Source organism: Marmota flaviventris, chromosome 5 (genome assembly GCF_047511675.1).
Source record: "Marmota flaviventris isolate mMarFla1 chromosome 5, mMarFla1.hap1, whole genome shotgun sequence".
Taxonomy (NCBI): Eukaryota; Metazoa; Chordata; class Mammalia; order Rodentia; family Sciuridae; genus Marmota; species Marmota flaviventris.
In genome coordinates this window covers 3110087-3121794 of record NC_092502.1, presented here as the reverse complement: position 1 = coordinate 3121794, position 11708 = coordinate 3110087, and positions in this window count along the sequence as shown.

Sequence of the window (11708 nt, the reverse complement as noted above, 5' to 3'; positions counted from 1 at the left end):
TATATTTGCTCTGATGCTGCATTTTCCTGGCATGGTCACTTGATCTTTGGCTAGCTCTCAAGATTAAGTCCATTGTTTAAAGTTCCTGTTTTCTGGAGATTCAGGAGCAGTGGAGCTTGGTGAAACATTGTGGTTGTCTAGCAAGCCAGTTCCTTTATTTCCAGGAGCTGAGTGCCTGAGATCAAGGTAGAGGCTGATAAGACTCTAGCACACAGCCTCTTCATGGAGGGCACTGCCACAGCAGCTACATATCCTGCACCTTTGCACAGAAACTTTCCTAGGCACTGAGCATGTCACAGCATTAAGTCATCAGAGGCCCCAATGTCAGACGCTGCTCTCCCATTTGCTGTCAGCCCTCTCCACAACCAGAGAAAACTCGCTGTCCTGTACATTTCTACAGTCAGAACCATTACAGACCACACAGGGAAAATCATTGTGACTTTGAAATGCAGTATAATGATAGGACATTCTTACTGTTGGGTACTCTATTTCTATCACCATATTTGAAATGGTAGATAGTTAACATATTTTGGAAGCTGATTTAAAAAAATTTAAATAAAATTACAATAAAGTAGGCTGCTAATGTCATCCACGGATATTGTTTTACCTGAAATCTAAACTGGGAAAAGTCAGCACTAGACCACTTGAAGTTAATTTTTTGTTTTGTTTCGAGGATTGAACTCAGGGGCACTCCACCACTGAGCCAGATCCCTGGCCCTATTTTGTATTTTATTAGAGACAGGGTGTCACTGAGTTGCTTAGCACTTCATCATTGCTGAGCTGGCTTTGAACTTGTGATCCTCCTGCCTCTGCCTTCCAAGCCACTGAGTTTACAGGTGTGCGCCACCATGCCCAGCCATTTGAAATTAATTTTAAGGATCAAAACAGACACAGAAGTCCTTATAAAGTGGGATTAGTTGAATCTAGAATTTTATGAAAGAATAATACAAAGTGTTTGCATATAGTGTATCCTTGAAATGAAAATAAAGTCTAAAAAAGTATCTATCTTATATGAAATAAGTGCTAATTGTCCATGTAAAGACACAGTAATCTAAACAGGTATCTATACATAAGTCATTATTTTTATTTTTTACTTTTTTAAAGAGAGAGAGAGAGAGAAAGAAAGAGAAAGAGAGAGAATTTTTTAATATTTATTTTTCAGTTTTCGGTGTCCCACAGCTCCAGAAATGTAGGAGTTAGTGGCCCAAGCCCACCACCTGTGCTCACCTGTCCAGATCTAGCCAAACACCCACTGGGCCACACCACTAGTGTTAGAAAGTCCCACCTTCACTCATTTCTTTTTTATTCTTTTAAATATTCATAGTGATTTTATTAAAAAATGAACAAAAAAATTCCCAAATGCCCATCAACCAGTAAACAGATATTCAAATTGTGGTATACCCTATATATAGTGCCCACCTTCACTCATTTCTATTCTTTGGGAAATGAGAAAACTTCCAGCACAGTCCCACCACTCCAGAACTATGACTACCAGTGGTCCAGATTCCCACCAGTACCTGAAATCATCTTGCAGAATCTGGGAAGGTCTCCATATCCTCAAGCCTGAGATGCTGAGGCAAAGTATGGACTTTACTTACACCAGCCCACTGGGAATGAACAGGCTGTGGAAGATATTTTGCACAGCTCCTGGAATAAGAAATCCAATAGCATCATTACCCAGCACCACATTTGATCACCTGGTAGAAATTAGGGAAAATGCCAATGCCCTGGGAATTGCAGCTGCTGTTGAAAATAGCTTCAACATCACTCAAGCTTGACTTAGTCATGTAGCCCTACGATTGTAACTACCAACACTACAAGATGGGCTCTGACCAGAGTTGGCCTCACATGATCTAGAGACAGTTTCAGCCCTATTCTGCTTCTTCAGAATTGCAAATATCAAACCACAGTCTTCGGCACCTCCTGTGTAAAACCCATGGGACCTGTGGAGGTATCTCCATATACATCTCCCCACCTCCAGGAGCATGGATACCAGTGTCAAAGTTCCAAACATGACCTGCACCATCATCAGAAACACATCAATACTCTCCACAGACCACAGACTTCAGACCTGAGATGCTGGTGCCAAAAGCCCTAGTACCACTTGTGCTCCTTTCTTGGGATGGTGTCAGGATGGTGGCAGCTGTCACCAAAAGCTTCATTTCCATCAGGGATTGGCACTGGAGCCAGAGGATACACACTTTTCATGCTTACATTCACTGAAGTGTTGGATACCTAGTTTCTCAAACTGCAGTCAGATATCGAGGTCCTCATGCAGTGTGGACATAAATTTTAAAAAAATCACAGAGACTATTCTTTATACCTCCCTATAGCCAAATCTAATGCATTTGTACAACTGACATCCTATAGTCCATCTACATATCATCCTTTCTGCAAAGTCCACTCCATAAAATTGGAAAATTATATTCTCTAAAATTACAGTAGATGTGCACACATCAGTGTCTGGACACAAGAATCACGAATGGAAACTTGACACCATCAATGTGGAAAATAATTCCCCAGGAATATATCTGCACTTGAGGAACAGTTGTAAAATACCTTAAAAAAGTTTAAAATGTGGTAAGGAATATCAGTAAGATGTAAGCCAAATGGAAGAATGATAATAAGAAATGAGAAAAGGAAATTCTGGTTATGAACGAGAAATTCCCCAAAGAGGTAGAAATCATAAAGCAGACACAACCACGAGCGAGGTTGTGGCTCAGTGTTAAGAGCACTTTCCTAGTATGTGTGATGCACTGGGTTAGATTCTCAGCAATGCATATAAATAAAAGAATAAAATAAAGGTCCATCAACAACTAGAATAAAAATTAAAAGAAAACTAGGGTTGGGGATTTGATTGAGTCGTAGAGTCTTTGCCTAGCATTCTTGAAGCCTTGGGTTTGATCCTCAGCACCACATTAAAAAACAACCAATCAGAAATCTTGGATCTACATCTGCAAAAAATCAAAAAAGAATTTAATAGAGAGTTTGCATAACAGATTTGATGAGCAGAAGAAAGAAATTTTGAACTTCAGGAGAGTCTGTTGTATTTGCCCAGTTAGTCTAAAAAAAACAAAAAACAAAAAACCAACCAATCAAAGAAATAATTAAATGAAAGCCTAGCAGGCTTATGGATACTAATAAGTGAATGAATGTTCACATTATCAGAACCCCTGAACCTGAAGAAAATGTGAAAGCCATTGAAAATACAGCTTACAAAATAATAGTTTAAAACTTCCCAAACCTCCAAAGAAATAAGGATGTTCTGATACAGGAAGCACCAAAAGAGACCTTCATGAAGGTGTGTTACAGAAAAATGAAAGAAATGCAAGAAGAATAGTTCTAAAAGAGCAAGAGAAAAATGTGAAGTGACATATAATACAATGCCCATTAGACTCACAACACATTTTTTAGCAGCAACCTTACAGGCCAGGAGAATGTGATGATATATTCATAATACTGAAAGAAAATAACTGGCAACCAAGAATACTATACACTTTAAACTTACCCCTCCAACGACATGAGGAACCAGCATGGTGGTCCACAACTCTAATCTTAACCACTGGGGAGACCAAGGATGAAAACTACCATCCTGAAAACACATGAATAAAGGAAACTCAGTAGGGGCCTGCAGAGGACCCAGGCTCACAGTAGGCCTCGTCCAGCCCTCCACCAGCAGGGCACAGAACCCAGCCTCTGGCTCAGGGCCATCCCTTCCAACCAGCAGATTAACATGGGAGGCCAGGTCCAGCCCAGACCTGCCCATATAGCCTGCTTGGGACCCAGGCTCACAGTACACCCAGGTTTATCCATCCACTGCAGACACCCGCCAGAGCCCAGCCTCCAGCACAGGACCATCCTCCAACCAGCAGATTACTGTGGGAGATCAGGCCCAGCAAAGATCCACCGTCACCAACCTGCGTGGGACCCAGGTCCAGGGTAGGTCCTAGTTCACCCCTCCCAACCTGGGAGCCTAAGCCTAACCCACTTCCTTCTTGGGACACTGCAGAGTATCATAGCCTTCCCCACACCGTAGCCCCCCTACCTTTTTGACAATAGACAGGGCCTTCAAGAAGCTGCATCTCAGAGCAGGCATCCCAAAGAGTGTGAGGCCCACCATTTCATCTCCATCTCTATAAGACACTGCTTCCATATGGGACACCTCTAGTATTATCTCAAGTTACCTCTGCTATTGCCGCCACCAACCTTAGAGGCAGTAGCATACATTGAGGGACTGGAAGGGTCTGGAAGCCCAACATCAAGGTGAGGCACCGACAATCTGCATAGATACTACCATTATATAATAGGATAAAAACCGTAATATCTCAGATCCACATTACAAGAAAGGAAGACACATAGACAACATGAAAAAACAAGAGAGGAAAGTGCCCCAAACAAACCAGGACACTATAATAACAGAACCCATGGAAGTTGATGAAATGTCAGAGGAGATCAGAAGTTTCATAATGAAAATGATCTGTGAATTAAGGAATGACCTAATGAACAAATACAGGTAGCAAAAGATTACTTTAAGAAAGAGACAGACTTTGAAAAAAAAAAAAAAACAGTCAAAAATCCTTGAAATGAAGGATACAATAAACTGAATTAAAAACTCAGTGGAGAACATAACCAACAGACTAGATCACTTGGAAGAAAGAAACTCAGATAATGAAGACAAAAGTATACAATCTGGAAAATAAAGTTGATCACACAGTGAATAGTAAGAAACCATAAACAGAACATCCAATAATTATGCGACAGCATCAAAAGACCAAATATAAGAGTTATTGGGATAGAGGAAGACACAGCATTTCAAACCAAGGGAATGCAAATTCCTTCAATGAGATATTAACAGAAAATTTCCCAAGCATGAAAAATGAATTGGAAAACCAAATACAAGAGGCTAACAGGACACCAAATGTACAAAATTACAAAGATCTCTCCAAGACACGTGAAAATGAAAATGCCTAGTATACTGAATAAGGATAAACTTTTAAAAGTCACAAGACAGAGGAATCAGATCACATATATGGGGAGACCAATTCATACCTCAGCAGAGTTTTCAACCTAGACCCTCAAAGCCAGGAGATCATGGAACAACATATAACAAGTTCTGAAAGAAAATGGATGCCAACCAAGAATCCTAAATTCAGCAAGAATAAGCTTTAGATTTGATGATGAAATAAAAACCTTCCATGATAAACAAAAGTTAAAAGAATTTACAACTAGAAAGCCTGCACTACAGAACATCCTCAACAAAATATTCCACAAAGAGGAAATGAAAAACAATGATGAAAATCAACAGAGGGAGGCATTACACTAAAGGAAAATCTAATCAGAGGAGAAATCAATTCAAATTGAATACCAAAAATAAACAAAAATGGCTGGGAATACAAATCATGTCTCAATAATAACCCTGAATGTTAGTGGCCCAAACTCACCAATCAAAAGACATAGACTGGTATACTGGATTAAATAAAAAGACCCAACAATATGCTGCCTCCAAGAGACTCATCTCATAGATAAAGGCATCTGCAGACTTAAGGTGAAGGGTTGGGAAAAATCATACCACTCACATGGACTGCAGAAGCAAGCAGGGGTTTCCATCCTCATATCAAATAAAGTAGACTTCAAACTAAAGTCAATCAAAAAGGATAAAGAAGGACACTACAGACTGCTCAAGGGAACCATACACCAACAAGACTTAATAATTATATATGCCCCAAACAATGGAGCAAATATGTTCATCAAATAAACTCTTCTCAAGTTCAAGAGTCAAATAGACTAAAACACAATAATTTTAAAAATGTCTTTTAATTTATATATATGCAGTGCTGAGGATCAAACCCAGGGACTCACACATGCCAGGCAAATGCTCTACCACTGAGTCACAACCCCAGCCCCCTAAAACACAATAATTTTGGGTGACTTGAACACACCCCTTTCATCACTAGATGGATCTTCTAAACAAAAGCTGAACAAAGAAACTATAAAACTCAATAATACAATCAATAACTTAGACTTAACTGACATATATAGAATATTTCATCTTTCAATGAAAGAATTCACTTTCTTCTCAGCAGCACATGGATCTTTCTCTAAAACAGACCATATAATATGCCATAAAGCAACTCTTAGCAAATAATAAAAAATAGAGATACTTCCCTGCATTCTATCAGATCATAATGGAATGAAATTAAAAATCAATGGTAAAATAAGAAATAAAGGCTACACCAACACCTGGAGACTAAATAATATGCTACTGAATGAACATTGAGTTGCAGAAAACATCAAGGAGGAGAATAAAAAAATTTTAGAGGTGAATGAAAACACAGGTACAACATATATGAAAGCAGTTCTAAGAGAAAAGTTCATTACATATAGTTCATTCCTTAAAAGAAGAAAAAGTCAACAAATAACTTACATCTTAACATTATATCTCAAAGCCTTAACAAAAGAACAAATCTACACCAAAAGCAGAAGACAGGAAATAATTAAAATCAGAGCTAAAATCAATTGAAATTGAAACAAAAGAAACAATTGAAAAAATTGACCGAACAAAAAGTTGGTTCTTTGAAAAAATAAATAAAATTTATAGACTCTAAAGAGAGAAAAAACTAAAACTACTAACATACATGATGAAAAAGGAAATATCACAACAGACACTACAGAAATACAGAAGATAATTAGAAAGTATTTTGAAAACTTGTACTCTAATAAAATAGAAAATATCGAAGCCATCAACAAATTTTCTTGAGTCATATAATTTGCCCAAATTGAATCAGGATGATATATACAATTTAAACAGATAAATTTCAAGCAGCATTATAGAAGATGCCATCAGAAATCTAGAAACCAACAAGAGCCCAGGACCAGATGGATACACAGCCGAGTTCTACAAAACCTTTAAGAAGAACTAAATACCAAAACTCTTCAATTTATTTCAGGAAATAGAAAAAGAGGGAGCAATTTCAAACTCATTCTATGAGGCCAATATCCCCTGATTCCAAAACCAGCCAAAGACACATCAAAGAAAGAAAACTTCAAACCAATATCTCTAATGAACATAGATTCAAAAATTCTCAATAAAATTCTGGCAAATCAAATCCAAAACATATCAAAAGATTGTGCACCATGATCAAGTGGGATTCATCCCAGGGATGTAACGTTGGTTCAACATATGGAAATCAATAAATGTAATTCATCACAGACACAGGTGCCCTTTTTTTACCACTTTTATTTAACACAGTTCTTGAAACACTGGCCTGAGCAATTAGATGAAAGAAATTAAAGGGATACACATATGAAAAGAAGAACTCAAATTGACCCTATTTGCTGATAATATGATTCTATACCTAGAAGACCCTAAAAGTTCCACTAGAAAACTTCTAGAACTAGTAAATGAGTTCATCAAAGTAGCAGGATATAAAAAGCAACACCCATAAATCAAATGCATTTTTGTATAAAAGTGACAAATTCTCAGGGAAATGAGAAAAATTACCCCATTTACAATAGTCGAAAAAAAACAAAACAAAACAAAAAAAAAAAACTTGGGAATCAACAAAAGAGGTGAAACATCTATATAAGACCTTAGAAGATGGAAGGATCTACCTTGCTCTTGGGATAGGCAGAATTAATATTATCAAAATGACCATACTATGAAAAGCACTCTACAGATTTAATGCAATTCCCATCGAAATCCCAATGACATTCCTCATAGAAATAGAAAAAGCAGTAATGAAATTTATTTGGAAAAATAAGAGACTCAGAATAGCTAAAGCAATCCTTAGCAAGAAGAATGAAGTAGCATCACTATACCAGACTTTAAACAATACTACAGAGCAATACTAACAAAAACAGCATGCTATTGGCACCAAAGCAGACGGGTAGACCAATGGTACAGAATAGAGGACACAGAGACTAACCCACAAAATTACAATCCTCTTATGTTAGACAAAGGTGCCCAAAACATGCACTGGAGAAAAGAAAACTAGAGATTCATATGCAACAAAATGAAATAAACCCCTCTCTCTCACCCTGCACAAAACTCAACTCAAAATGGATCAAGGATTTAGGAATAAAACCAGAGACTCTGGATGTAATAGAAGAAAAAGGCCCTAATCTCCATCATGTGGGATTAGGCCCCAACTTCCTTAATGAGACTCCTTATTAATTCTTACACCTGTAAGCATTAAAATCAAGAATCAATAAATGGAATGGACTCAGACTAAAAAGTTTCTTCTTAGCAAAGGAAACAATCTGTGAAGTGAATAGAGAGCCTACATCTTGGGAGCAAATCTTTACCCATCACACATCAGATAGAGCACTAATCTCTAGGGTATATAAAGAATTCAAAAAGCTAAGCACCAAAAAAACAAGAAACCCAATCAATAAATGGGCCAAGGACCTGAACACACACTTCTCAGAAGATGATATACACTCAATCAACAAATATATGAAAAAATGTTCATTATCACTAGCAATGAGAGAAATGGAAATCAAAACCACTCTAAGATATCATCTCACTCCAGTCAGAATGGCGCCTGTTATGAATACAAACAACAATAAGTGTTGGCCAGGATGTGGGGAAAAAGGCACACTCATACATTGCTGGTGGGGCTGCAAATATGGAAAACAGTATGGAGATTTCTTGGAAAATTGGGAATGGAACCACCACTTGACCTGGCTATCCCTCTCCTTGGCCTATACCCAAGGGACTTAAAAACAGCATACTACAGGGACACTGTCACATCAATGTTTAGAGCAGCACAATTCACAATAGCTAAACTGTGAAACCAACTTAGATGCCCTTCAATAGATGAATAGATTTTTTAAAAATGTGGCATATATACACAATGGAACATTACTCAGCAATAAAAGAGAATAATATCATGGCATTTGAAGGTAAATGGATGAAGTTAGAGAAGATAATGCTAAGTGAATTTAGCCAATCCTCCCCAAAAAACAAATGCTGAATGTTTTCTCTGATGTAAGGAGGCTGACTCAGTGGGGTAGGGAGGGGGAGCATGGAAGGAACAGATGAACTCTAGATAGGGCAGAGGGGTGGGTGGGGAAGGGAAGAGGGACATGGGGTTAGAAATGATGGTAGAATGTGATGGACATTATTATCCAAACTACATGTATGAAGACATAAATTGGTGTGAATATACTTTGTATACAACCAGAGTTGAAAAATTGTGCTGTATATGTGTAATAAGAATTGTAATGCATCCCGCTGTCATATATAAATTAAAAAATTAACTAAAAAAAGAAAACTCTGTAGAAGAACAGACAAAGGAGAAGACAATCATATATTAGCATTAGAAAACAAATTTGCCCTTTTAAATTAGACTCCATATATAAGAGAGTTTATGTTACATTTTTCTTTGGGTTATTTCACTTGGCATAGATCTTTTTATTTATTTATTTATTTTTTTGCTTTTTGAGAGACCTTTATTTATTTTTTTATTTATATGTGGTGCTAAGAATCGAACCCAGTGCTTCACACATGACAAGCAAGTGTGCTACCACTAAGCAACAGCCACAGCCCTTGGCATAGATCTTCAAGTTTAATCCACATCATCACAAATGACAGTATCATCTTTTCAAAACCTAAACAATTCACACAGACATACCTACAATTTTTTTTTTTATCCAGTCTTCCTTCACTGTATATTGTGTTTGTTTCTACATATTAGCTACTGTTAGGGAAGCTGAAATACGTATTGGAGTGCAGATATGCCCACAAGGGCTGTTTCATGTCCTTAATATACATACCTGGAAGAGAAATTGTGAAGTCATTGAATACATCTACTTTCATTTCATTTGAGGAACCTGCACAGTCTTTTCCATGGTGTTTGTACCAATTTATATCCCCACCAATATATTTTATATGTGCCTCCTTTTCTCCATATTCTGGGCAAACTATGGTAACACCTATAAATTCTGAGAAAATATTTGCTAAAATATTAATGTGCCTATGTGTACATGGAACTCATGCAAGTCGATATAGAAAAAAGAAAAAAACATCACATAACCTGATTGATATGGGCCAGAAACTGAATAGACATTTTTTTTAAAAAAGACATAAAATGGCTAACAGGACTCAGCATTACTGATCACCAGGAATTGTAAATAAAAACCCTAATTTGGATCCTATACCTCATTTATTTCACATAATAAAAATAAGTACCAAATACAGCAAGTAATTTCTATTCCACCACAGAAAACCCTGAGATGTCATGCATGGGCTGCCCAAACTCTCTTTCAGCAAACATTATTCTTTCTCAACTGCCAAGTCTAGAAAACTGGAATACAACTTAGAAATACATCCCCAGATGGGCAAGTGATTAAAGTAAACCCAATAAGAAGTACAATATAGGGCTGGGGCTATAGCTTAGTGGTAGAGTACTTGTCTCGCACATGTAAGGCACTAGGTTCAATCCTCAGCACCATATAAAAATAAATAAATAAAGGTATTAAATCCATCTACTACTAGAAAAATAAAAAAGAAGTACAATATATTAATAAACCTATAGGTAAAGAATTAGAATATATGAATGGAAGTATCACAATGACATTCATTGGAGACATTCTCATAAAGAAAAGCCCAGACCCCAGTGAATTGTACTATAGTTGAATAAATTAATACCAATGCTTCAATGTTACCTCCAAAAAATACAGAAGACAATAAAATATTGAGTATTGTGGCTGGGGTGGACTTTTGGGAGATGTTGGTTAAATCATAGAAAACTTCAGTTAGATGGGGAAATTCAAAAGATCTATTGAACAATGTGGTGATGACAGGTGATAAGGATGCAATTTTTTTTCTTGAAAATCACCCAGAGAGTAGATTTTAGTGTTCTTAGCACAGAATTAACTATGTGAAGTAATGTATGATTAATAAGATTGTTTTAGCAATATTATAATATGATGGTATTATGTTTCATCATATTTTATATTGAAAATACACATTTTTGCATTCAATAATTTTTTAATGGAGGAGAAAATTTACATATGTATTGTTTGCATAAACTACTACCCAGATACCATGCAATAATCTTTCTTAAAGAAAGCTATAAGCCTTTATCTATTATAAATGTAGACATATATCTTCAAAAGTATGGGCAAGTTGAATGAAGACATAATAACTACAAGAAACCAAGCAAGATTATCTCATAAACACAAATGTGATTTAGAGAAGAAAAGCAATATAACAAACTACCATAATGCCATAATGTAAAACAATTAATTTGTCGGAGACTAACTGGATTTGTCTAACTGTAGACCAATCCAGGGTTCCTCCAGGATAAAATCTGTAGCGCTTGAGTGCTACAGGAGGGCTTCTTAGACAAGCTAAAAGGCATCCATAGAATCAAATAGGTGACAGTGCCACCGAAGGTAAAAGCTGGGTGTTTATCTCAGGGAATGATGAGACAAAAGAGTACTGACTTTGCTGTTTGTATTCATTATTTAACTGGAAGTTTGGATGTTGAACAATGAATAGAAATTATATTGAAAGCATATGTAAAAATTTCTAAGGCATTCATACACACGTGAGCACACAACACTAGATTCAATCAGCTCAGCAAAGCTGCAATTGACAAGACAAACACATAGAAGCTTTTTATAATGGAAACAGGCTGAAAAATGAAAATAAGAAGCAATTCTATTCAAATTTGTACAAAAAAATACATAGAAATAAATTT